This window comes from Triturus cristatus, chromosome 1_1, assembly GCF_964204655.1.
Source record: "Triturus cristatus chromosome 1_1, aTriCri1.1, whole genome shotgun sequence".
NCBI classification, from domain to species: Eukaryota; Metazoa; Chordata; class Amphibia; order Caudata; family Salamandridae; genus Triturus; species Triturus cristatus.
This window is the reverse complement of record NC_140579.1, coordinates 299379329-299402018: the sequence shown is the minus strand read 5'-3', so window position 1 is coordinate 299402018 and position 22690 is coordinate 299379329.

Sequence of the window (22690 nt, the reverse complement as noted above, 5' to 3'; positions counted from 1 at the left end):
GTGCTGGGGCTGGTGTTTCAGGGTTTAGGGCAGTGCAGTGGTGTTCGGGCAGTGTAGGTGGTCATGCTGGGGCTGATGTTTCAGGGTTTAGGGCAGTGCAGTGGTGTTCGGGCAGTGTAGGGGGTCATGCTGGGGCTGATGTTTCAGGGTTTAGGGCAGTGCAGGGGTGTTTGGGCAGTGTAGGGGGAAATACTGGGGGGGGTGTTTCAGGGTTTAGGGCAGACCAGTGGTGTGCGGACAGTGTAGGGGGTAGTGTTGGGGGGTGGTGTTTCAGGGTTTAGGGCTGTGCAGTGGTGCTCGGGCAGTGTAGGGGGTCTTGCTGGGGTGGTGTTTTAGGGTTTAGGGCAGTGCAGAGGTGTTTGGGCAGTGTGCGGGGTCATGCTGGGGCTGGTGTTTTATGGTTTAGGGCAGAGTAGTGGTGTTCGGACAGTGTAGGGGTCGTGCTGGGGCTAGTGTTGTAGGGTTTAGGGCTGTGCAGTGGTGTTCAGGAAGTGTAGGGGGTCATGCTGGGTCTCATGTTTTAAGGTTTAGGGCAGCGCATTAGTGTTTGGGCAGTGTAGGGGTCGTGCTGGGGCTGGTGTTTCAGGGTTTAGGGCAGTGCAGTGGAGTTCGGGCAGTGTAGGTGGTCGTGCTGGGGCTGATGTTTCAGGGTTTAGGGCAGTGCAGTGGTGTTCGGGCAGTGAAGGGGGTCGTGCTGGGGCTGGGGTTTCAGGTATTAGGGCAGTGCAGGGGTGTTTGGGCAGTGTAGGGGGACATACTGGGGGTGGTGTTTCAGGGTGGAGGGCAGACCAGTGGTGTTCGGACAGTGTAGGGTGTAGCATTGGGGGTGGTGTTTCAGGGTTTAGGGCAGTGCAGTGGTGTTTTTGTAGTGTAGGTGGATGTGCTGGTGGTGGTGTTTTAGGGTCTAGGGCAGTGCAGTGGTGTTTGGGCAGTGTAGGGGGTCATGTCATGCTGGGGGTGGTGTTTCAGGGTTTAGGGCAGTGCAGTGGTTTTAGGGCTCTGTAGGGGGTCGTGCAGGGGTGGTGTTTCAGGGTATAGGGCAGTGCAGTGGTGTTCGCGCAGTGTAGGGGGTCGTGCTGGGGGTGGTGTTTCATGGTTTAGGGCAGAGCAGTGGTGTTCGGGCAGTGTAGGTGGTCGTGCTGGGGGTGGTGTTTCAGGGTTTAGGGCAGTGCAGTGGTGTTCTTGCAGTGTAGGGGGACGTGCTGGGGGGTGTTTTAGGGTCTAGGGCAGTGCAGTGGTGTTTGGGCAGTGTAGGGGGTCATGTCATGCTGGGGGTGGTGTTTCAGGGTTTAGGGCTTTGCAGTGGTTTTCGGGCAGTGTAGGGGGTGTTGCTAAGGGTGGTGTTTCAGGGTTTAGGGCAGTCGTGTTAGGGCAGTGTAGGGGGTCATGCTGGGCGTGGTGTTTCAGGGTTTAGGGCAGTGCAGTGGTGTTTGGGCAGTGTAGGGGTCATGCTGGTGCTGGTGTTTTAGGGTTTAGGGCAGTGCAGTGGTGTTCGGGCAGTGTAGGGGGTCGTGCTGGGTCTTGTTTTTTATGGTTTAGGGCAGTGCATTAGTGTTCGGGCAGTGTATGGGGTCATGCTGGGGCTGGTGTTTCAGGGTTTAGGGCAGTGCAGTGGTGTTTGGTTATTGTAGGGGGTCGTGCTGGGGGTGGTGTTTCAGGGTTTAGGGCAGTGCAGTGGTGTTCAGGTAGTGTAGGGGGTCATGCTGGGGGTGGTGTTTCAGGGTTTAGGGCAGTGCAGTGGTGTTCGGGCAGTGTAGGGTGTTGTGCTTGGGCTGGTGTTGCAGGGTTTAGGGCAGTGCTGTGGTGTTCAGGCAGTGTAGGGGGTCGTGCTGGGGCTGGTGTTTCAGGGTTTAGGGCAGTGCAGTGGTGGTCAGGCAGTTTAGGGGGTGATGCTGGGGCTTGTATTTCACAGTTTTGGGCAGTGCAGTGGTGTTCGGGCAGTGTAGGGGGTCGTGCTGGGGGTGGTGTTTCATGGTTTAGGGCAGAGCAGTGGTGTTCGGGCAGTGTATGTGGTCGTGCTGTTGCTGGTGTTTCAGGGTTTAGGGCAGTGCAGTGGTGTTCGGGCAGTGTAGGGTGCCGTGCTGGGGGGTGTTTTAGGGTCTAGGGCAGTGCAGTGGTGTTCGGGCAGTGTAGGGGGTCATGTCATGCTGGGGGTGGTGTTTCAGGGTTTAGGGCAGTGCAGTGGTTTTAGGGCTCTGTAGGGGGTCGTGCAAGGGTGGTGTTTCAGGGTTTAGGGCAGTGCAGTGGTGTTCGGGCAGTGTAGGGGGTCGTGCTGGGGGTGGTGTTTCATGGTTTAGGGCAGAGCAGTGGTGTTCGGGCAGTGTAGGTGGTCGTGCTGGGGGTGGTGTTTCAGGGTTTAGGGCAGTGCAGTGGTGTTCTTGCAGTGTAGTGGGACGTGCTGGAGGGTGTTTTAGGGTCTAGGGCAGTGCAGTGGTGTTTGGGCAGTGTAGGGGGTTATGTCATGCTGGGGTTGGTGTTTCAGGGTTTAGGGCAGTGCAGTGGTTTTAGGGCTCTGTAGGGGGTCATGCAGGAGTGGTGTTTCAGGGTTTAGGGCAGTGCAGTGTAGGGGGTGTTGCTAAGGGTGGTGTTTCAGGGTTTAGGGCAGTGTTGTTTGTGCATTGTAGGGGGTCATGCTGGGGCTGGTGTTTTAGGGTTTAGGGCAGTGCAGTGGTGTTTGGGCAGTTGAGGGGGTCTTGCTGGGTGTGTTATTTAAGGGGTTAGGGCAGTGCAGTGGTTTTTGGACACTGTAGGGGGTCATGCAGGGGGTGGTGCTTTAGGGTTTAGGGCTGTGCAGTGGTTTTCGGGCAGTGTAGGGAGTGTTGCTCGGGGTGGTGTCTCAGGGTTTAGGGCAATGGTGATTGTGCATTGTAGGGGGTCATGCAGGGGCTGGTGTTTTAGGGTTTAGGGCAGTGCAGTGGTGTTTGGGCAGTGTAGGGTGTTGTGCTGGGGGTGGTGTTTTAGGATTTAGGGAAGTGCAGTGGTGTTCGGGCAGTGTAGGGGGTCATGCTGGGGGTGGTGTTTTAGGGTTTAGGGCAGTGCAGTGGTGTTCAGGCAGTGTGAGGGGTCATGCTGGGGCTGGTGTTTTATGGTTTAGGGCAGAGCAGTGGTGTTCGGGCAGTGTAGGGGTCGTGCTGGGGCTGATGTTTCAGGGTTTAGGGCAGTGCATTAGTGTTCGGGCAGTGTAGGGGGTCGTGCTGGGGCTGGTGTTTCAGGGTTTAGGGCAGTGCAGTGGTGTTCGGGCAGTGTAGGTGGTCGTGCTGGGGCTGATGTTTCAGGGTTTAGAGCAGTGCAGTGATGTTCGCGTAGTGTAGGGGGTCGTGCTGGGGGTGGTGTTTCAGGGTTTAGGGTGGTGCAGTGGTGTTCGGTTAGTGTAGGGCTTCGTGCTGGGGGTGGTGTTTCAGGGTTTAGGGCAGTGCAGTGGTGTTCGGGCAGTGTAGGGGGTCGTGCTTGGGCTGGTGTTTCAGGGTTTAGGGCAGTGCAGTGATGTTTGGGTAGTATAGGGGGTCGTGCTGGGGGTGGTGTTTCAGGGTTTAGGGCAGTGCAGTGGTGTTCGGCTAGTGTAGGGCTTCATGCTGGGGGTGGTATTTCAGGGTTTAGGGCAGTGCAGTGGTGATCGGCTAGTGTAGGGGAACGTGCTGGGGGTGGTGTTTCAGGGTTTAGGGCAGTGCAGTGGTTTTCGGGCAGTGTAGGGGGTCGTGCTTGGGCTGGTGTTTCAGGGTTTAGGGCAGTGCATTAGTGTTCGGGTAGTATAAGGGGTCGTGCTGGGGCTGGTGTTTCAGGGTTTTGGGCAGTGCAGTGGTGTTCCGGCAGTGTAGGGGGTCGAGCTGGGGCTGGTGTTTCAGGATTTAGGGCAGTGCAGTGGTGTTCGGGCAGCGTATGGGGTCATGCTGGGGCTGGTGTTTCAGGGTTTAGGGCAGTGCAGGGGTGTTTGGGCAGTGTAGGGGGACATACTGGGGGGGGTGTTTCAGGGTTTAGGGCAGACCAGTGGTGTGCGGACAGTGTAGGGGGTAGTGTTGGGGGGTGGTGTTTCAGGGTTTAGGGCTGTGCAGTGGTGCTCGGGCAGTGTAGGGGGTCTTGCTGGGGTGGTGTTTTAGGGTTTAGGGCAGTGCAGAGGTGTTTGGGCAGTGTGAGGGGTCATGCTGGGGCTGGTGTTTTATGGTTTAGGGCAGAGCAGTGGTGTTCGGACAGTGTAGGGGTCGTGCTGGGGCTAGTGTTGTAGGGTTTAGGGCTGTGCAGTGGTGTTCAGGAAGTGTAGGGGGTCATGCTGGGTCTCATGTTTTAAGGTTTAGGGCAGCGCATTAGTGTTTGGGCAGTGTAGGGGGTCATGCTGGGGCTGGTGTTTCAGGGTTTAGGGCAGTGCAGTGGAGTTCGGGCAGTGTAGGTGGTCGTGCTGGGGCTGATGTTTCAGGGTTTAGGGCAGTGCAGTGGTGTTCGGGCAGTGAAGGGGGTCGTGCTGGGGCTGGGGTTTCAGGTATTAGGGCAGTGCAGGGGTGTTTGGGCAGTGTAGGGGGACATACTGGGGGTGGTGTTTCAGGGTGGAGGGCAGACCAGTGGTGTTCGGACAGTGTAGGGTGTAGCATTGGGGGTGGTGTTTCAGGGTTTAGGGCAGTGCAGTGGTGTTTATGTACTGTAGGTGGATGTGCTGGTGGTGGTGTTTTAGGGTTTAGGGCAGTGCAGTGGTGTTCAGATAGTGTAGGGTGTCGTGCTGGGGGTGGTGTTTCATGTTTTAGGGCAGTGCAGTCGTGTTTGGGCAGGGTAGGCGGTCATGCTAGGGGTGGTGTTTCAGGGTTTAGGGCAGTGCAATGGTGTTCGGGCAGTGTAGGGGGTCGTGCTGGGGGGTGTTTCAGGGTTTAGGGCAGTGCAGTCGTGTTCGGGCAGTGTGGGGGTTCATGCTGGGGTTAGTGTTTCAGGGTTTAGGGCAGTGCAGTGGTATTCGGGCTGGGTGGGGAGTCGTGCTGGGGTGGTGTTTCAGGGTTTAGGGCAGTGCAGTGGTGTTCGGGTAGTTTGGGGTTCATGATGGAGCTGCTGTTTCTGGGTTTAGGGCAGTGCAGTGGTGTTCGGGGAGTGTAGGGGGTCAAGTTGGGGCTGGTGTTTCAGGGTTTACGGCAGTGCAGTGATGTTCGGGTAGTGTAGGGCATCGTGCTCGGGGTGGTATTTCAGGGTTTAGGGCAGTGCAGTGGTGATCGGCTAGTGTAGGGTGTCGTGCTGGGGGTGGTTTTTCCGGGTTTAGGGCAGTGCAGTGGTGTTCGGGCAGTGTAGGGGGTCGTGCTTGGGCTGGAGTTTCAGGGTTTAGGGCAGTGCATTAGTGTTCGGGTAGTGTAAGGGGTCGTGCTGGGGCTGGTGTTTCAGGGTTTTGGGCAGTGCTGTTCGGGCAGTGTAGGGGGTCGAGCTGGGGCTGGTGTTTCAGGGTTTAGGGCAGTGCAGTGGTGTTCGGGCAGTGTAGGGGGTGGTGCTGGGGCTGGTGTTTTAGGGTTTAGGGCAGTGCAATTGCATTCGGGCAGTGTAGGGGGTCGTGCTGGGGGTGGTGTTTCAGGGTTTAGGGCAGTGCAGTGGTGTTCGTTTATTGTAGGGGGATGTGTTGGGGGTGGTGTTTCAGGGTTTAGGCAGTGCAGTGGTGTTCTGGTAGTATAGAGGGTCATGCTGGGGGTGGTGTTTCAGGGATTAGGGCAGTGCAGTGGTGTTCGGGCAGTGTAGGGTGTCGATTCTTGGGCTGGTGTTGCAGGGTTTAGGGCAGCGCAGTGGTGTTCAGCCAGTGTAGGGGGTCGTGCTGGGACTGGTGTTTCAGGGTTTAGGGCAGTGCAGTGGTGGTCGGGCAGTTTAGGGGGTAGTGCTGGGTCTTGTATTTCAGGGTTTTGAGCAGTGCAGTGGTGTTCGGGCATTGTAGGGGGTCATGCTGGCACTGGTGTTTTAGGGTTTAGGGCAGTGCAATGGTGTTCGGGCAGTGTTGGGGGTCGTGCTGGGGTTGTTTTTCATGGTTTAGGGCAGAGCAGTGGTGTTCGGGCAGTGTATGGGGTCGTGCTGGGGGTGTTGTTTCTGGGTTTAGGCCAGTGCAGTGGTGTTCTTGCAGTGTAGGGTGATGTGCTGGGGGGGTTTTAGGGTCTAGGGCAGTGCAGTGGTGTTCGGGCAGTGTAGGGGATCATGTCATGCTGGGGGTGGTGTTTCAGGGTTTAGGGCAGTGCAGTGGTGTTCGGGCATTGTAGGGGGTCGTGCAGGGGGTGGTATTTCAGGGTTTAGGGCAGTGCAGTGGTTTTCGGGCAGTGTAGGGGGTGTTGATCGGGGTGGTGTTTCAGGGTTTAGGGCAGTGGTGTTAGGGCAGTGTAGGGTGTCATGCTGGGGGTGGTGTTTCAGGCTTTATGGCATTACAGTTGTGTTCCGGCAGTGTAGGGTGTGGTGCTTGGGCTGGTATTGCAGTGTTTAGGGCAGTGCAGTGGTGTTCAGGCAGTGTAGGGGGTCGTGATGGGGCTGGTGTTTCAGGGTTTAGGGCAGTGCAATGGTGGTCAGGAAGTTTAGGGGTCGTGCTGCGGCTGGTAATTCAGGGTTTATGGCAGTGCAGTGGTGTTCGGGCAGCGTAGGGTGTCGTGCTGGGGCTGGTGTTTCAGAGTTTAGGGCAGTGCAGGGGTGTTCGGGCAGTGTAGGGGGTTGTGCTGGCACTGCTGTCTAAGGGTTAAGGGCAGTGCAATGGTGTTTTTGCAGTGTAAGTGGTCGTGCTGGTGCTGGTGTTTCAGGGTTAGGGCAGAGTAGTGGTGTTCGGGCAGTGTAGGGGGTCGTTCTGGGGGTGGTGTTTCAGGGTTTAGGGCAGTGCAGTGGTGTTCTTGCAGTGTAGGGGGATGTGCTCGGGGGTGTTTTAGGGTTTAGGGCAGTGCAGTGGTGTTCAGGTAGTGTAGGGGGTCATGTCATACTGGGGGTGGTGTTTGAGGGTTTAGGGCAGTGCAGTGGTGTTCGGGCACTGTAGGGGGCATGCAGGGTGTGGTGTTTCAGGGTTTAGGGCAGTGCAGTGGTTTTCGGGCAGTGTAGGGGGTGTTGCTCTGGCTGGTGTTTCAGGGTTTAGGGCAATGGTGTTAGGGAAGTGTAGCGGCTCATGCTGGGGGTGGTGTTTCAGGGTTTAGGGCAGTGCAGTGGTGTTTGGGCAGTGTAGGGGGTCTTGCTGGGGGTGTTGTTTCAGGGTTTAGGGCAGTGCAGTGGTTTTTGAGCACTGTAGGGGGTCGCGCTGGGGCTGGTGTTTTAGGGTTTAGAGCAGTGCAGTGGTGTTCGGGCAGGGTAGGGGGTCGTGCTGGGGGTGGTGTTTTAGGGTTTAGGGCAGTGTAGTGGTGTTCGGGCAGTGTATGGGGTCATGCTGGGGGTGCTGTTTTAGGGTTTAGGGCAGTGCAGTGATGTTCGGGCAGTGTAGGGGGTCATGCTGGGGGTGTTGTTTTAGGGTTTATGGCAGTGCAGTGGTTTTCGGGGAGTGTAGGGGGTCAAGTTGGGGCTGGTGTTTCAGGGTTTACGGCAGTGCAGTGATGTTCGGGTAGTGTAGGGCATCGTGCTCGGGGTGGTATTTCAGGGTTTAGGGCAGTGCAGTGGTGATCGGCTAGTGTAGGGTGTCGTGCTGGGGGTGGTGTTTGCGGGTTTAGGGCAGTGCAGTGGTGTTCGGGCAGTGTAGGGGGTCGTGCTTGGGCTGGAGTTTCGGGTTTAGGGCAGTGCATTAGTGTTCGGGTAGTGTAAGGGGTCGTGCTGGGGCTGGTGTTTCAGGGTTTTGGGCAGTGCAGTGCTGTTCGGGCAGTGTAGGGGGTCGAGCTGGGGCTGGTGTTTCAGGGTTTAGGGCAGTGCAGTGGTGTTCGGGCAGTGTAGGGGGTGGTGCTGGGGCTGGTGTTTTAGCGTTTAGGGCAGTGCAATTGCATTCAGGCAGTGTAGGGGGTCGTGCTGGGGGTGGTGTTTCAGGGTTTAGGGCAGTGCAGTGGTGTTTGTTTATTGTAGGGGGTTGTGTTGGGGGTGGTGTTTCAGGGTTTAGGCAGTGCAGTGGTGTTCTGGTAGTATAGAGGATCATGCTGGGGGTGGTGTTTCAGGGATTAGGGCAGTGCAGTGGTGTTCGGGCAGTGTAGGGTGTCGATTCTTGGGCTGGTGTTGCAGGGTTTAGGGCAGTGCAGTGGTGTTCAGCCAGTGTAGGGGGTCGTGCTGGGACTGGTGTTTCAGGGTTTAGGGCAGTGCAGTGGTGGTCGGGCAGTTTAGGGGGTAGTGCTGGGTCTTGTATTTCAGGGTTTTGAGCAGTGCAGTGGTGTTCGGGCAGTGTAGGGGGTCATGCTGGCACTGGTGTTTTAGGGTTTAGGGCAGTGCAATGGTGTTCGGGCAGTGTTGGGGGTCGTGCTGGGGTTGTTTTTCATGGTTTAGGGCAGAGCAGTGGTGTTCGGGCAGTGTATGGGGTCGTGCTGGGGGTGTTGTTTCTGGGTTTAGGCCAGTGCAGTGGTGTTCTTGCAGTGTAGGGTGATGTGCTGGGGTGGTTTTAGGGTCTAGGGCAGTGCAGTGGTGTTCGGGCAGTGTAGGGGATCATGTCATGCTGGGGGTGGTGTTTCAGGGTTTAGGGCAGTGCAGTGGTGTTCGGGCATTGTAGGGGGTCGCGCAGGGGGTGGTATTTCAGGGTTTAGGGCAGTGCAGTGGTTTTCGGGCAGTGTAGGGGGTGTTGATCGGGGTGGTGTTTCAGGGTTTAGGGCAGTGGTGTTAGGGCAGTGTAGTTTTTCATGCTGGGGGTGGTGTTTCAGGGTTTAGGGCATTACAGTTGTGTTCGGGCAGTGTAGGGTGTAGTGCTTGGGCTGGTATTGCAGGGTTTAGGGCAGTGCAGTGGTGTTCAGGCAGTGTAGAGGGTCGTGATGGGGCTGGTGTTTCAGGGTTTAGGGCAGTGCAATGGTGGTCGGGAAGTTTAGGGGTCGTGCTGCGGCTGGTAATTCAGGGTTTACGGCAGTGCAGTGGTGTTCGGGCAGCGTAGGGTGTCGTGCTGGGGCTGGTGTTTCAGAGTTTAGGGCAGTGCAGGGGTGTTCGGGCAGTGTAGGGGGTTGTGCTGGCACTGCTGTCTTAGGGTTTAGGGCAGTGCAATGGTGTTTTTGCAGTGTAGGTGGTCGTGCTGGTGCTGGTGTTTCAGGGTTAGGGCAGAGTAGTGGTGTTCGGGCAGTGTAGGGGGTCATTCTGGGTGTGGTGTTTCAGGGTTTAGGGCAGTGCAGTGGTGTTCTTGCAGTGTAGGGGGATGTGCTCGAGGGTGTTTTAGGGTTTAGGGCAGTGCAGTGGTGTTCAGGTAGTGTAGGGGGTCATGTCATACTGGGGGTGGTGTTTCAGGGTTTAGGGCAGTGCAGTGGTGTTTGGGCACTGTAGGGGGCATGCAGGGTGTGGTGTTTCAGGGTTTAGGGCAGTGCAGTGGTTTTCGGGCAGTGTAGGGGGTGTTGCTCTGGGTGGTGTTTCAGGGTTCAGGGCAATGGTGTTAGGGAAGTGTAGTGGTTCATGCTGGGGGTGGTGTTTCAGGGTTTAGGGCAGTGCAGTGGTGTTTGGGCAGTGTAGGGGGTCTTGCTGGGGGTGTTGTTTCAGGGTTTAGGGCAGTGCAGTGGTTTTTGAGCACTGTAGGGGTCGCGCTGGGGCTGGTGTTTTAGGGTTTAGAGCAGTGCAGTGGTGTTCGGGCAGGGTAGGGGGTCGTGCTGGGGGTGGTGTTTTAGGGTTTAGTGCAGTGTAGTGGTGTTCGGGCAGTGTATGGGGTCATGCTGGGGGTGCTGTTTTAGGGTTTAGGGCAGTGCAGTGATGTTCGGGCAGTGTAGGGGGTCATGCTGGGGGTGTTGTTTTAGGGTTTATGGCAGTGCAGTGGTTTTCGGGCAGTGTAGGGGGTCAAGCTGGGGGTAGTGTTTTAGGATTTAGAGCAGTGCAGTGGTGTTCGGGCAATGTAGGGGGTCGTGCTGGGGGTGGTGTTTCAGGGTTTACGGCAGTGCAGTGGTGTTTGTGCAATGTAGGGGGTCATGCAGGGGTGGTGTTTCAGGTTTTAGGTTAGTGCAGTGGTGGTCGGGCAGTTTGGGGGCCATGCTGGGGCTGCTGTTTCTGGGTTTAGGGCAGTGCAGTGGTGTTCGGGGAGTGTAGGGGGTCAAGTTGGGGCTGGTGTTTCAGGGTTTATGGCAGTGCAGTGATGTTCGGGTAGTATAGGGGGTCGTGCTGGGGTTGGTGTTTCAGGGTTTAGGGCAGTGCAGTGGTGTTCGGCTAGTGTAGGGCTTCGTGATGGGGGTGGTATTTCAGGGTTTAGGGGAGTGCAGTGGTGATCGGCTAGTGTAGGGGGTCGTGCTGGGGGTGTTGCTTTAGCTTTTATGGCAGTGCAGTGGTTTTCGGGCAGTGTAGGGGGTCAAGCTGGGGGCAGTGTTTTAGGATTTAGAGCAGTGCAGTGGTGTTCGGGCAATGTAGGGGGTCGTGCTGGGGGTGGTGTTTCAGGGTTTAGGGCAGTGCAGTGGTGTTTGTGCAATGTAGGGGGTCATGCAGGGGTGGTGTTTCAGGTTTTAGGTTAGTGCAGTGGTGCTCGGGCAGAGTAGGTGGTCTTGCAGGGGGTGGTGTTTCAGGGTTTAGGGCAGTGGTGTTTGGGCTGTTTAGGGATCCTGCTGGGGGTGGTGTTTCAGGGATTAGAGCAGTGCAGTGGTGCTTGGGCAGTGTAGGGGTTCTTGCTGGGGTGGTGTTTTAGGGTTTAGGGCAGTGCAGAGGTGTTTGGGCAGTGTGAGGGGTCGTGCTGGGGCTGGTGTTGTAGGGTTTAGGGCAGTGCAGTGGTGTTCGGGCAGTGTAGGGAGTCGAGCTGAGTCACATGTTTTAAGGTTTGGGGCAGTGCATTAGTGTTTGGGCAGTATAGGGGGTCGTGCTGGGGCTGGTGTTTCAGGGTTAAGGGCAGTGCAGTGGAGTTCACGCAGTGTAGGTGGTTGTGCTGGGGCTGATGTTTCAGGGTTTAGGGCAGTGCAGTGGTGTTCGGGCAGTGAAGGGGGTCGTGCTGGGGCTGGTGTTTCAGGGTTTAGGGCAGTGCAGGGGTGTTTGGGCAGTGTAGGGGGACATACTGGGGGTGGTGTTTCAGGGTGTAGGGCAGACCAGTGGTGTTTGGACAGTGTAGGGGTAGCGTTGGGGGTGGTGTTCCAGGGTTTAGGGCAGTGCAGTGGTGTTTTTGTAGTGTAGGTGGATGTGCTGGTAGTGGTGTTTTAGGGTTTAGGGCAGTGCAGTGGTGTTCTGATAGTGTAGGGTGTCGTGCTGGGGGTGGTGTTTCATGTTTTAGGGCAGTGCAGTGGTGTTTGGGCAGGGTAGGGGGTCATTCTAGGGGTGGTGTTTCAGGGTTTAGGGCAGTGCAGTGGTGTTTGGGCAGTGTAGGGGGTCGTGCTAGGGGGGGTGTTTCAGGGTTTAGGGCAGTGCAGTGGTGTTCGGGCAGTGTGGGGGTTCATGCTGGGGTTGGTGTTTCAGGGTTTAGGGCAGGGCAGTGCAGTGGTATTCGGGCTGTGTGGGGGGTCGTGCTGGGGTGGTGTTTCAGGGTTTAGGGCAGTGCAGTGGTGTTAGGGCAGTTTGGGGGTCATGCTGGGGCTGCTGTTTCTGGGTTTAGGGCAGTGCAGTGGTGTTCGGGGAGAGTAGGGGGTGAAGTTGGGGCTGGTGTTTCAGGGTTTATGGCAGTGCAGTGATGTTTGGGCAGTGTAGGGGGTGTTGCTCTGGGTGGTGTTTCAGGGTTTAGGGCAATGGTGTTAGGGAAGTGTAGGGGTTCATAATGGGGGTGGTGTTTCAGGCTTTAGGGCAGTGCATTAGTGTTCGGGCAGTGTAGGGGGTCAAGTTGGGGCTGGTGTTTCAGGGTTTATGGCAGTGCAGTGATGTTCGGGTAGTGTAGGGGGTCGTGCTGGGGGTGGTGTTTCAGGGTTTAGGGCGGTGCAGTGGTGTTCGGTTAGTGTAGGGCTTCGTGCTGGGGGTGGTGTTTCAGGGTTTAGGGCAGTGCAGTGGTGTTCGGGCAGTGTAGGGGGTCGTGCTTGGGCTGTTGTTTCAGGGTTTAGGGCAGTGCAGTGATGTTTGGGTAGTATAGGGGGTCGTGCTGGGGGTGGTGTTTCAGGGTTTAGGGCAGTGCAGTGGTGTTCGGCTAGTGTAGGGCTTCATGCTGGGGGTGGTATTTCAGGGTTTAGGGCAGTGCAGTGGTGATCGGCTAGTGTAGGGGAACGTGCTGGGGGTGGTGTTTCAGGGTTTAGGGCAGTGCAGTGGTGTTCGGGTAGTATAAGGGGTCGTACTGGGGCTGGTGTTTCAGGGTTTTGGGCAGTGCAGTGGTGTTCCGGCAGTGTAGGGGGTGGAGCTGGGGCTGGTGTTTCAGGATTTAGGGCAGTGCAGTGGTGTTCGGGCAGCGTATGGGGTCATGCTGGGGCTGGTGTTTCAGGGTTTAGGGCAGTGCAGTCGATGTTCGGGCAGTGTAGGGGGTGGTACTGGGGCTGGTGTTTTAGGGTCTAGGGCAGTGCAATGGTGTTCGGGCAGTGTGGGGGGTCGTGCTGGGGGTGGTGTTTCAGGGTTTAGGGCAGTGCAGTGGTGTTCGGGTAGTGTAGGGGGTCATGCTGGGGGTGGCGTTTCAGGGTTTAGGCCGTGCAGAGGTGTTCGGGCAGTGTAGGGGGTCGTGCTGGGGCTGGTGTTTTAGGGTTTAGGGCAGTGCAATGGTGTTGGGGCAGTGTGGGGGTTCATTCTGGGGTTGGTGTTTCAGGGTTTAGGGCAGTGCAGTGGTATTCGGGCTGTGTGGGGAGTCGTGCTGGGGTTGGTGTTTCAGGGTTTAGGGCAGTGCAGTGGTGTTCGGGCACTGTAGGTTGTCGTGCTTGGGCTGGAGTTTCAGCGTTTAGGGCAGTGCATTAGTGTTCGGGTAGTGTAAGGGGTCGTGCTGGGGCTGGTGTTTCAGGGTTTTGGGCAGTGCAGTGGTGTTGGGGCAGTGTAGGGGGTCGAGCTGGGGCTGGTGGTTCAGGGTTTAGGGCAGTGCAGTGGTGTTCGGGCAGTGTATGGGGTCATGCTGGGGCTGGTGTTTCAGGGTTTAGGGCAGTGCAGTGGTGTTCGGGCAGTGTAGGGGGTCGTTCTTGGGCTGGAGTTTCAGGGTTTAGGGCAGTGCATTAGTGTTCGGGTAGTGTAAGGAGTCGTGCTGCGGCTGGTGTTTCAGGGTTTTGGGCAGTGCAGTGGTGTTCGGGCAGTGTAGGGGGTCGAGCTGGGGCTGGTGTTTCAGGGTTTAGGGCAGTGCAATGGTGTTCGGGCAGTGTAGGGGGTCGTGCTGGGGGTGGTGTTTCAGCGTTTAGGGCAGTGCATTAGTGTTCGGGTAGTGTAAGGGTTCATGCTGGGCTGGTGTTTCAGGGTTTAGGGCAGTGCAGTGGTGTTCCGATAGTGTAGGGTGTCGTGCTGGGGGTGGTGTTTCATGTTTTAGGGCAGTGCAGTGGTGTTTGGGCAGGGTAGGGGGTCATGCTAGGGGTGGTGTTTCAGGGTTTAGGGCAGTACAGTGGTGTTTGGGCAGTGTAGGGGGTCGTGCTAGGGGGGGTGTTTCAGGGTTTAGGACAGTGCAGTGGTGTTCGGGCAGTGTGGGGATTCATGCTGGGGTTGGTGTTTCAGGGTTTAGGGCAGGGCAGTGCAGTGGTATTTGGGCTGTGTGGGGGGTTGTGCTGGGGTGGTGTTTCAGGGTTTAGGGCAGTGCAGTGGTGGTCAGGCAGTTTGGGGGCAATGCTGGGGCTGCTGTTTCTGGGTTTAGGGCAGTGCAGTGGTGTTCGGGGAGTGTAGGGGGTCAAGTTGGGGCTGGTGTTTCAGGGTTTATGGCAGTGCAGTGATGTTCGGGTAGTATAGGGGGTCGTGCTGGGGCTGGTGTTTCAGGGTTTAGGGCAGTGCAGTGGTGTTCGGCTAGTGTAGGGCTTCGTGATGGGGGGGTATTTCAGGGTTTAGGGCAGTGCAGTGGTGATCGGCTAGTGTAGGGGGTCGTGCTGGGGGTGGTGTTTCAGGGTTTAGGGCAGTGCAGTGGTGATTGGCTAGTGTAGGGGGTATGTCATGCTGGGGGTGGTGTTTCAGGGTTTAGGCAGTGCAGAGGTGTTCGGGCAGTGTAGGGGGTCATGCTGGAGCTGGTGTTTTAGTGTTTAGGGCAGTGCAATGGTGATCGGGCAGTGTGGGGGTTCATTCTGGGGTTGGTGTTTCAGGGTTTAGGGCAGTGCAGTGGTAATCGGGCTGTGTGGGGAGTCGTGCTGGGGGTGGTGTTTCAGGGTTTAGGGCAGTGCAGTGGTGTTCGGGCAGTGTAGGGGGTCGTGCTTGGGCTGGAGTTTCAGAGTTTAGGCCAGTGCATTAGTGTTCGGGGAGTGTAAGGGGTCGTGCTGGGGCTGGTGTTTCAGGGTTTTGGGCAGTGCAGTGGTATTCGGGCAGTGTAGGGGTCGAGCTGGGGCTGGTGTTTCAGGGTTTAGGGCAGTGCAATGGTGTTCGGGCAGTGTAGGGGGCCGTGCTGGGGGTGGTGTTTCAGGGTTTAGGGCAGTGCAGTGGTGTTCGGGTAGTGTGGGGGTTCATTCTTGGGTTGCTGTTTCAGGGTATAGGGCAGTGCAGTGGTATTCGGGCTGTGTGGGGAGTCGTGCTGGGGGTGGTGTTTCAGAATTTAGGGCAGTGCAGTGGTGTTCGTGCAGTGTAGGGGTCGTGCTTGGGCTGGAGTTTCAGCGTTTAGGGCAGTGCATTAGTGTTCCGGTAGTGTAAGGGGTCGTGCTGGGGCTGGTGTTTCAGGGTTTTGGGCAGTGCAGTGGTGTTCGGGCAGTGTAGGGGGTCGAGCTGGGGCTGGTGGTTCCCGGTTTAGGGCAGTGCAGTGATGTTCGGGCAGTGTATGGGGTCATGCTGGGGCTGGTGTTTCAGGGTTTAGGGCAGTGCAGTGGTGTTCGGGCAGTGTAGGGGGTGGTGCTGGGGCTGGTGTTTTAGGGTTTAGGGCAGTGCAATTGTGTTCGGGCAGTGTAGGGGCTCGTGCTGGGAGTGGTGTTTCAGGGTTTAGGGCAGTGCAGTGGTGTTTGTTTATTGTAGGGGGTTGTGCTGGGGTGGTGTTTCAGGGTTTAGGGCAGTGCAGTGGTGTTCGGGTAGTGTAGGGGTTCATGCTGGGGGTGGCATTTCAGGGTTTAGGCCGTGCAGAGGTGTTCGGGCAGTGTAGGGGGTCGTGCTGGGGCTGGTGTTTTAGGGTTTAGGGCAGTGCAATGGTGTTCAGGCAGTGTGGGGGTTCATTCTGGGGTTGGTGTTTCAGGGTTTAGGGCAGTGCAGTGGTATTCGGGCTGTGTGGGGAGTCGTGCTGGGGGTGGTGTTTCAGGGTTTAGGGCAGTGCAGTGGTGTTCGGGCAGTGTAGGGGGTCATGCTTTGGCTGGAGTTTTAGCGTTTAGGGCAGTGCATTAGTGTTCGGGTAGTGTAAGGGGTCGTGCTGGGGCTGGTGTTTCAGGGTTTTGGGCAGTGCAGTGGTGTTCGGGCAGTGTAGGGGGTCGAGCTGGGGCTGGTGGTTCAGGGTTTAGGGCAGTGTAGTGATGTTCGGGCAGTGTATGGGGTCATGCTGGGGCTGGTGTTTCAGGGTTTAGGGCAGTGCAGTGGTGTTCGGGCAGTGTAGGGGGTGGTGCTGGGGCTGGTGTTTTAGGGTTTAGGGCAGTGCAATTGTGTTCGGGCAGTGTAGGGGGTCGTGCTGGGGGTGGTGTTTCAGGGTTTAGGGCAGTGCAGTGGTGTTCGTTTATTGTAGGGGGTTGTGCTGGGGGTGGTGTTTCAGGGTTTAGGGCAGTGCAGTGGTGTTCGGGTAGTGTGGGGGTTCATGCTGGGGGTGCCGTTTCAGGGTTTAGGCCGTGCAGAGGTGTTCGGGCAGTGTAGGGGGTCGTGCTGGGGCTGGTGTTTTAGGGTTTAGGGCAGTGCAATGGTGTTCGGGCAGTGTGGGGGTTCATTCTGGGGTTGGTGTTTCAGGGTTTAGGGCAGTGCAGTGGTATTCGGGCTGTGTGGGGAGTCGTGCTGGGGGTGGTGTTTCAGGGTAGTGCAGTGGTGTTCGGGCAGTGTAGGGGGTTGTGCTTGGGCTGGAGTTTTAGCGTTTAGGGCAGTGCATTAGTGTTCGGGTAGTGTAAGTGGTCGTGCTGGGGCTGGTGTTTCAGGGTTTTGGGCAGTGCAGTGGTGTTCGGGCAGTGTAGGGGGTCGAGCTGGGGCTGGTGGTTCAGGGTTTAGGGCAGTGTGAAGTGTTGAGCATCCAGAAATGAAGCGAAACCAATGAAGATCTGTTTGTAGGTTCTTTAATGTAGAAGGTATCCAAGAGACCCCATCCTTCAACACCCAAGAATAACTGACACAGTGTTCAAGGAGTAACATTCTCCCTCAAGTACATTCCATACTAGAATATACTAACACAGTATGACATAGCCAAGTGACATATGCCCACTCTAGAACATCACATCATCTCCCTCTTTTAACCTAGAACTCTACCTCACCTCCCTCTTTCCAAAACAACAAAACCCAAAACCAAAATAAAAACATGAGAATAAAATGCACTATGTCAGACAATAGGCCTTAATCCTGAAATCTTTGAGGGATTCTCCTCAACCTGATAGGTCTCGACGATTCAGGAAGAGAAGAACTAGAGGGAACAGGTACAGCATGAGACCAATCTCCCTCTACACATTTGGAAGGACATTTTGCAACCCTGTTAAGATTCCAAACTCTATGATCTTGAGTTCTGACAGCATTACCTAGAAGTCTTATTACTTTAATCGGTTGACCAAATTTTGACTTCCCGAACCTCCTTTCAGGTAGCTTTACCCCGACCCAATCACCCACCTGAATAACCGTTTTCTTAACACCCTTCTTATTGTCATACAACTCCTTTCTCTTAATCATTTTATCCATTTCACGAACCCTCCAACCTTCAGTTTTGTCAATAGCACCACCCACTTCCAACCTTCTTGATGTTACCCAAAGAGGATTCACCTACGTGCTGGGGACCCTTCCTCTAAACAAAGTAAAAGGGGAAACACCAGTAGAGGAATGAGGCGTGACTCTATACTCATAAACCTTTTTAACAACCGCTTCCTCCCAGTCATACTCAGACACTAATGCCAGCTGCATGGTTTCCTTGAGCACCCTCACAAACCTCTCAACCACACCGTTACACTCAGGATGATACAATGCAGCCCGTTTATGTGTAATCCCTCTTTCACAGAAAAATTCCTCCACCATGCTGGACACAAACTGCACTCCATTGTCTGTTAGCACAGATGCTGGCAAGCCTTCACCAGCAAATAGATCATCAAGAAAGTTGATGACTGCAGCAGAATCTACACTGTTTACTATTTTGATGACTGGCCACCTGGAAAACAAGTCCACACAGACCAAAACATACTGATCTCGAGACTTTACCTTAACCGGTCCAAGAATGTCTACAGCTATGTCCGTCCAAGGACCGTTTGCTTGCTTTCTGATAACCATGGGTTGAGTCCTGCATTTAAGAACCTTGTCACTACCCGCACACTGAGGACACAAGCGCACCAATCTTTCAATCATAGTGTCCATTGCAGGCCACCAATAAACTTCCCTCAGTCTTTCTTTCGTCTTTGCAATGCCCATGTGACTGGAGTGAGCATTCTCAACTAACTTTTGGCGTACTGCACCAGGAACAACCAGTCTACTTCCTCTAAAGAGAAGCCCATTAGAAAAAGACAACTCTTCTCTAACATTACAAAAACCCTTACTCTCCTCATCACACATATGTTTCTCACACCACCCATCACGGACAAAACAGACAACACGCTGAAGAACAGCATCATCTCTCATCACAGCATTGCATTCATCCTCAGTAACCAACCCTGGGTGACCAGACACACACTCCATTCTTCACCAGAACCTTCACCAAGAAAATAATCTTCCTCATCATCACCTTCATCCGAAACAGTGGTCCCACCAAGTCTTGACAAACAGTCAGCAAGAATATTGTTAGCACCAGGCAAATACTGGACAACAAATTCAAAATCTTGCAATGCAACGACCCATCTCCTTATCCTATGTGACACACGGTCAATCTCTTTTTTTCCGAAAACTTCCTTCAATGGTTTGTGGTCTGAGACTACAACAAACCCTTTACCCCACAAAATTTTTCTCAGTTTACGAATCGCCCAATACACGGCTAGAGCCTCTTTCTCAACCACCGAGTAATTGCACTCAGCCCCTCTGAGAGGCCTTGATATAAACAGAATGGTATTGTCCCCTACATCGCCAGACTGTAGTAACACCGCACCCAGTCCTTTGGAGCTGGCATCAGTCATAACATATGAATCTTTAGTAGGATCAAAACTGGAAAGATTAGGAGCTTTTTTCAGACAATCCTTAATCAAGTCAAACTCAGAACTACAAGATCCAGCCCACTTGAATTCACAACCTTTCTTTAGTAATGCCCTGATTTTTTCTGTATTTTGAGCAAATCCAGGAACAAACTTATTATAGAACTCTGCCATCCCTAAAAACTTTGTGAGTTCATCTCTACTTGCAGGATAATTCAACTTACAAATGGCCTCTACCAAAGACGGTTTTGGCTTAATCCCTGAGCCAGAAATCATATGGCCCAGGTACTCAATCTGCTTCACATCAAATTTGCACTTATCCAACCTGAGAGTGAGTCCAGAATCTTCCAACCTAGAGAGATCTTGATTTACCCTTTCATTGTGTTCTCCCAAACTCGACCCGTACACGAGGATGTCATCTTGATAGATTTTGACCCCACTAACACCCCGTAAAGCATTTTCCATCACCCTTTGAAATACCGATGCAGCCGATATTAAGCCAAAGGGCATTCTAAGAAATTTGAAGGTGCCAAACGGCGTGATAAAAGCCGTCAAATCTTGGCACGAGGGATGGAGTCTGACCTGATGGTAGGCCGAAGATAAATCTAGTGTAGAAAAGTGTGTGGCTTCACCTAACGAGGACAACATTTCCGTGATGTTCGGAAGAGGGTAATGATCTACAACTACAGCTTTATTCAGTTCTCTCAAATCAATACATAACCTGGCCTCTCCGTTAGCCTTCTGGGCCATAACTACCGGAGAAACCCACTCTGTGGCTTCAATTTCTTGAATGACCTCACTATCCAGCAATTTTTTTAATTCTTCTTTCATTTTGTCTCTTACCAATAAAGGAACATTCCTGACTTTAGCCACCACGGGAATAGAATCCTTTTTTAGTTTAATTAGGTGTACATACTTTTTAAGACACCCTAGTTTCTTTTCGAACACTTTAGGGAACTTACTTATCCATACACTGTTATCAGAGATGGAAGCAACAGTGGATAGATCCCTCAAACACACCGAAGGAGATTCATTGGGATCTAAAAAGACCCCAAGATCGCGTTGGTGTGACCAACTGATTAAAGAGTCCCCTTTCATTGAGACATAAATCTTCCCAGCCGTGATCCTCCCTTTGAAATCTATTGTTCCCATAAAATATCCCAACAGGCTTATGACCTGACCACCATAAACTCTAGGAATAATGTCAGGCTTGAATAGCTTCACTTTGGTAATTAAATATTTTTCATAGAAAATTTTTGGTACTAAAGTGATCTTGGCCCCGGAATCAAACAACATATCCACATGATTGTCATTAACCAAAACCTTCTCTATAGGACCATCTGCTGACTGACTGCAAATTTGTGATACAATCAGATCGCCCTCATCTTGCTCATAGATATCTACCTCACTCACCTTTTTTGTATTCTTGCTAGACCTACAACACTTAGAAAAATGCCCTTTTCTTTTACAAATGGAACATGTTGTTTTCCAACCAGGACAGTCTTTAAAGTTAGCTACATGTCCTGCATTTCCACACCTAAAGCACTTTACTGAAAATTTAGGATTCCAGTTCTGACGTAAGGCCTTAGAGGAACTTGATCCAGATTGTAACGATGACTTAACCAAATTATCAGAATTCTCATTAGGTTTTGTATTGATCTCTTTGACATCCGTGTCAGCACTTTTGTCAGTGACCGAACCCTTTTTTATGGCTTCAGAACAAGCTTTAGAGTGTTCGTGCATTTTCAATGTAGTGATAACTTCTTCCAACGGTGGATTATCTTTCTGCCAAAGCGCATCTTTCGCCTTCTCAATCGAAGAACCCAACATGAGTTGATCTCTAAGTCTTTCCTCCAAGCTACCAGCGAACGAGCAAGTGGAAGCTAGTTTGCGCAACAATGTAACATATTGTTCCACAGTTTCATCATGCCTTTGAACTCTCTTGCCAAAATGATATCTTTCTAAAATCATGCTCATTTTTGGTAGATAATGTAAATCCATTTTCTTAATGCAGATTTCATATTCATTGAGGGAGTCTCCATCAGGTAGATCTGGAAGGTGTTCAAAAACTTCTTGGCCCTCTGAGCCCAGGCAATGTAGAAAAAGAGCTGACTTCCTCTCTGCACTCAGAGACGTGCCACAAACCATGGCGTAATTTGCAAAAAACTTTTTCCATTTAATCCAAGGAATGGTCGGATCACCAGGAGAAGATAGAAAGAAAGGAGGAGCAGGAACGTTTTGCATGACTGCAAGCAGAAATAAAAAGAAGCAAATAACCCAAGAAAATATAAAATAAAATATTAAGGCAACCCAACCTCTCTTTTATACACAACCAAAAAGTCGTGTTTGTCTGTAACACTAAGAATACATGTACCTATACTGCAGTGAAAAAAAAACAATAAAGCTGTGCAGATCAGCGTTGATAAAGCAATTGAAAAAGAACAACCATGCTGTGCAGATTAGCGTAGGCCAATAAATGTCACGAAACAGTTTTAACACATAAGAAACGATCTGCAGTGAAAAACAGTAAAGCTGTGCAGATCAGCGTTGTCAAAGTAACTGAATCGCTCCACAGTACCTTAGCAGTTCTCGGTCGATCCACAAGCCACCTCTTTTATTTAAGAAAGCCTCCGCTTCTTTCGTAGAAAAACACGCACTCAGGAAGCAGTAAAACACCCACCTTGTGCCTAACGCTGAAGAGTTGCCAGGCAACGCTGCGGAGACTGCGCAGTAGGTGCCTTCTTCTGTGTGTGTGTTTCCGCTCGTTGACGTAGAGCGTACGGAAACGTGAGCAACTCGTTGCGAGGCAACAGACTGTGGCAAGAAACGCTGGGCCCAAAGCACGGTAGGTCGCTAGGCAACCTTTCAAAGACTGCAAATTCCCTGCGCTTATTCCCGGAACCCAAATAAAACTTGAAAATTGGATATGAGGCGTCGGGACAGCCAGGCCTCCACAGCAGATGTGAGGAAACGCGGTGAACAGCTGCACTTTCCAACGGAGATCAGGGAAATGTCAGACGCTTTCCAACGGAGATCAGGGAAATGTCAGACGCTTTTAAAAGATCGTGGAAATACAGCGGCAATGTAAAGAAGACAGCGGCGGAGTAAGGAAGCGAGCACTCAGCTTGAACTTGAACTTGAGGCACAATAGGAAAGCTTGAGATCCGAAGAGAACAGGATGACGATTATCGGTGAGTTGGGGTCTCTTGTTGATCCCACTCTCGTCGCCAAAATGAAGTGTTGAGCATCCAGAAATGAAGCGAAACCAATGAAGATCTGTTTGTAGGTTCTTTAATGTAGAAGGTATCCAAGAGACCCCATCCTTCAACACCCAAGAATAACTGACAGTGTTCAAGGAGTAACATTCTCCCTCAAGTACATTCCATACTAGAATATACTAACACAGTATGATATAGCCAAGTGACATATGCCCACTCTAGAACATCACATCATCTCCCTCTTTTAACCTAGAACTCTACACAGTGCAGTGGTGTTCGGGCAGTGTATGGGGTCATGCTAGGGCTGGTGTTTCAGGGTTTAGGGCAGTGCAGTGGTGTTCGCGCAGTGTAGGGGGTCGTGCTTGGGCTGGAGTTTCAGGGTTTAGGGCAGTGCATTAGTGTTCAGGTAGTGTAAGGGGTCATGCTGGGGCTGGTGTTTCAGGGTTTTGGGCAGTGCAGTGGTGTTCGGGCAGTGTAGGGGGTCGAGCTGGGGCTGGTGTTTCAGGGTTTAGGGCAGTGCAATGGTGTTGGGGCAGTGTAGGGGGTCGTGCTGGGGGTGGTGTTTCAGCGTTTAGGGCAGTGCATTAGTGTTTGGGTAGTGTAAGGGTGTCGTGCTGGGGGTGGTGTTTCATGTTTTAGGGCAGTGCAGTGGTGTTTGGGCAGGGTAGGGGGTCATGCTAGGGGTGGTGTTTCAGGGTTTAGGGCAGTGCAGTGGTGTTTGGGCAGTGTAGGGGGTCGTGCTAGGGGGGGTGTTTCAGGGTTTAGGGCAGTGCAGTTGTGTTCGGGCAGTGTGGGGGTTCATGCTGGGGTTGGTGTTTCAGCGTTTAGGGCAGGGCAGTGCAGTGGTATTCGGGCTGTGTGGGGGGTCGTGCTGGGGTGGTGTTTCAGGGTTTAGGGCAGTGCAGTGGTGGTCGGGCAGTTTGGGGGTCATGCTGGGGCTGCTGTTTCTGGGTTTAGGGCAGTGCAGTGGTGTTCGGGGAGTGTAGGGGGTCAAGTTGGGGCTGGTGTTTCAGGGTTTATGGCAGTGCAGAGATGTTCGGGTAGTATAGGGGGTCGTGCTGGGGGTGGTGTTTCAGGGTTTAGGGCAGTGCAGTGGTGTTCGGCTAGTGTAGGGCTTCGTGCTGGGGGTGGTATTTCAGGGTTTAGGGCAGTGCAGTGGTGTTCGGGCAGTGTATGGGGTCATGCTGGGGCTGGTGTTTCAGGGTTTAGGGCAGTGCAGTGGTG